The sequence below is a fragment of the Gorilla gorilla genome, chromosome 14 (genome assembly GCF_029281585.2).
Source record: "Gorilla gorilla gorilla isolate KB3781 chromosome 14, NHGRI_mGorGor1-v2.1_pri, whole genome shotgun sequence".
In the NCBI taxonomy this organism is placed as follows: Eukaryota; Metazoa; Chordata; class Mammalia; order Primates; family Hominidae; genus Gorilla; species Gorilla gorilla.
Window position 1 is genome coordinate 74,123,626 of NC_073238.2, and position 4,322 is coordinate 74,127,947.

Here is a 4,322-nt window from a genome sequence, read left to right on the forward strand (position 1 = left end):
AGTTGTATTTGAACTAAAACGGAACCTTTGATTACACTTAATGTCAGCTGGATGATTAATGTATCAAGTGTTTGCTGTTTACTAAACAAAGGATTTGTCTTTTTTTACCATCTGAAAAATTTTGTCTAAAACACTTATTTTCAGAGATGTGATCATTTCTTTGGCACTTACTGGACTGTTAAATTGAATTCATGCTGTCCTTCCACGTTTCCCAGACTACTCAGGAAGTATGAAAATGGGAACTGATGAGCAAGGCCTGGACATGTTCCCACATCTACTGTGTTCATGTTTGTTAATGCAAGTCAGCCCTGCACAGAGATCTACCACCTGGACCAAGAGCAGTATACTTTGCTGCTTGGGCAGCTTTCCTTCCATGTCTAAAACAGAGTAACTTTCCTGAATTGGGATATTACTCATTTTTATCACAAACCTTGTGGAGATTAACATATTATATCAGAAACCATCTAAAATACACAGATACAATTAAATGACCATAATTCCCAATGCAAAATATAACAGGAAAGATTATCAAACCACTCTCCCTCTACGCTTCAAGTCTTAATCTTGGCTCTAGGTTTTCCTGAGCAGGAAAAATGAATTGGGGGAGAAGTGAGTGATTCTCTCCATCCTTGCACTAACTTTCCTAATCTTTAATTGTGCCAATTCAACTTCGTTGTGTTATTCTTGGCTTCTCGCCTCATGTGGGACCAGAAGTTTGTAAGCACATAGAGGAAGCAGTGGTTTTTACCCTGGGGCTCATCAACCTCCAGAAAATAAAAGCAAAATTATATAAATACCTGCATTCTTTTTCTTGGGAGAAGGTAATAGTTTTCATTAGATTTTGAAAGAAGGCCATGATCCAGAAAAGATTAAAAAGTCTCAATTTTGATGGATTTGGAATAGAATCAAGTCACTGATGAAGTTACTGCCTCTGCCACTAGTGGGGGCAGTGAGTGGGTACAACACAGCAGCCAGAACCTGTGTGTCAAGAGCCCTTCTCTCATCCCAGCTTTTAATAGTTGAGATGTGATCAACAAACACTGATGATAGACTTTAAGTCCCGTGATATTGTGATTTATAATGAGAAATACATATTTGGTCCGTATTCTCATTTCTGACACACAGCTCCTAAAATCCTAGTAATTTCCTAAGTGATAAGAGTTATAGAAGTATCTTTGGTTATAATATTTGGTCTTTTGTCCCAGGTTCCTAAAATAGCTCCAGAGTATTTCTTGTTATTCATACCAAGCCCCTTTCAACCACACCCAAGTTTATATTAATGAGGTGATTTTTCAAAAGCCCCTAGAAAATCACTGGATGGGGGCTAGATGCCAGAGGAATTAATCATGTGATTAGAAGGTTGGAACTTTACCCCTAACCTCCGAGGGGCAAGGAGCTGAAGCCTGAATTGATCATCACTGGTCAATAATTTCATCAATCATGCCTACAGAATGAAATGTCCATGAAAACTCAAAAGGACAGGGTTTAGAGAACTTCTGGGTTGGTGATTATGGAGGATGACATGCCCAGAGCGGGCATGGAAGCTCTGTGTTCCTTCCTTCATGCCTTGTCCATTGCATCTCTTCCACTTAGCTGTTCTTGAGTTAACTGGTAAATGTAAATAAATGTTTTCCTGAGTTTTGTGAGCCATTCTAGCAAATTATCAAACCCAAGGAGGATGTCACAGGACCCTCTGATTTATAACCAGCCAGTCAGAAACACAGGTGACAACCTGGACCTGTCAGCGGCCTGAAGTAGAGGCCGTTTTTTTTGTTTTGTTTTGTTTGTTTTTTTGAGACGGAGTTTCGCTCTGTCGCCCAGGCTGGAGCGCAGTGGCACAATCTCGGCTCACAGCAAGCTCCACCTCCCAGGTTCACGCCATTCTCCTGCTTCAGCCTCCCGAGTAGCTGGGACTACAGGCGCCCACCACCACGCCCAGGTAATTTTTTGTATTTTTAGTAGAGATGGGGTTTCACCGTGTTAGCCAGGATGGTCTCCATCTCCTGACCCTGTGATCTGTCCGCCTCAGCCTCCCAAAGTGCTGGGATTACAGGCGTGAGCCACCACACCCGGCCAGTCTTATGGGACTGATCCCGTAACCTGTGGCATTTGATGCTATCTCCAAGTAGATCATGTCAGAATTGACTTAAATTGTAGGACACAGAGTTGGTGTCCACAGAGAATTGGAGAATTGCCTGGTGTGGAAAACCCACACATCTGGTGTCAGAAGTAAAGTATTGAGGGTAGTAGAGAGTAGAGGAAAAAAAAAACAGTTTTCCTTTAGTTGGTGGAGAGAAGGAAATACTTTTCCCTTACAGCCCTGAAAGATTGGCTGGTGATATGCCAGAGCTCTGATTGCAATAACATTCACCATTATTTGTTGATACACATTCTTCCATTTAATCTTAATAATCCTTCAAAGCGGTATGATTACCCCATTAAAAGATGAGAAAACCAAGAATCAAACTGGCTAACTAATTTGTTCAAGATGACAAAGTCACCACATTGCAGCACTAAAATTAGAGCCCAGGTCACTCTGATTCAAAAAGCTTATTCATTAATACTGCCCAGCTAGGAATATCTGTCCAGATTCTAGGAATGGACCTTCAATTCTATCATCCCACCTAAATCTGAAAAGGTAGCACATTTCATGATTCTTCCAGCAGGGCAAAGCAAGGCTAATTTTAGAAGCCTAATGAGAAAGGATTAAGGTACTTCCTGTTAGACAGTCAACACGAGTGGCTCTCATTAGCAACAATAAAAACGCAGCTTGTACGGTCGGCAAAAGTAGCAGCCTCCGCTTTCTTTTGTGATTCTCAGCTGGGTTGCCCCTTTAAGAAGCTTAGCCCACATAGTCACATTCACAGATCTTCTAAGTCAAAATCTTTTTTAAAAACACCCAGGAGCGATCCCTAACTACCAAGGAGTAAGACATCCTTTCAGGAAAGAACGTTGAAGAGGTTTATCTGAATGTCAGCAAGTTTCACCCAGTCAAGAGAAATCCATCTAGAAAAGAGATTTTATATAATTTGTGAATTTTATTCAATTCAACTTTTATTTATAGTTGCTCTATGTAGGAATTGTGCAGAATGCGGCAGAAGAAGGTAAAATGTACAGAATGGGATGTTCTCCACCGGAGGTTCACGGTTCATTGGTAGAGACAGATACACATCCAATATGTACAGTCCAGCAGACAGTACTAAGTTGGAAAATTGATTTCCAACCAAAATGCAAGAGGAGAACAAGAGAGGGAGACAGTGTTTCTAATTGTTGGGCAGGGTAGAGACAAATCCGAGAAAAGCTTGTGGAGAGTATGGGCTCTGTGGATAAAGGCAAGTAAGATGTGGATGAATACTAGCATCCCAAAAGCATAGAAGCAGAGGTTGTGCAGGTATCTGGAAAAACAATAATGTCCTGGGAAGGCCAGAGAGTAGAGGGACAGGCCCATCCTGTAGACCCACACCACTCAAAGTGAGGTCAAAGCCAGAGCATCCTCGGAAACATCTGGAAACTTCAACATACAAAAAGCCCAGGCGCCACCCTGGACCAAATGCATCAGAATCTGCATTTTTACAAGATCCCCAGGTGACTCCTATGCACATGAATGTTTGAGAAACATTGCTGCAGACAATGGGGAGCCACTGGAGGTCCCTGGGTGAGAGGAGTAATCTGTTCTTAGATGTGCTTGGGAAATGCAACTTTAGGAAGCACAATAGAGGGCACACAGAATGACCAAATGAATGAACAGTTATTCAACCAACAAAATCTTTTGAAAATATGAATGTTAAGTGTTACAGCTCTTTTATAATTGGTCTAGCGGGTTTTCTGGTTTGCACTAGAAAACCCACAGAAAGTGAAAATAGGAAATAATATGAATAGTCATCTATTGGAATGATGATTAATAAATGATACCCCTGTACTCATAGCTCCATCATATTTGACTGTAAGGTAATTAGGATATTAATTTTTAAATGCACTTTATTCATCAGATGGGAGGATAAGGAAGTAAAATCAGGCTGTGGCCAAAAATAACAGTTTTCACTTTAGTTCACTATCTGGAATCTATGTAACCATACTGTTTGATTTTAGATTGTTCAATTTTTTTAATACTCTCTGAAATCTGATGGCCAAGGACCCTGAAATCCAAGATAAGATTGATCAGGCCGGCCCAGCGCCCTAATTCCAAAATACTCTCTAGCAACTCATACACTCTCCCCCATTCCCCAAACACCCATTTTGAGATAGCCAGGATAATTTTCTTCATTTCCTGCCCAGACAGCTGTGGAATGTTGTAATTCATTGTTAGGCAGCTGCAGCAATCC

At 41.0% G+C, this 4,322-nt stretch overlaps 1 non-coding gene across 1 annotated transcript; it reads left to right on the forward strand.

Annotated features, from left to right (window-relative positions):
* The first annotated feature begins 3,786 nt into the window (after positions 1-3,786).
* On the forward strand, positions 3,787-3,848 carry LOC115930460 (U7 small nuclear RNA). Its single transcript, XR_004067097.2, has one exon. It is a non-coding gene; the product is annotated as a U7 small nuclear RNA (small nuclear RNA).
* Positions 3,849-4,322: the final 474 nt, after the last annotated feature.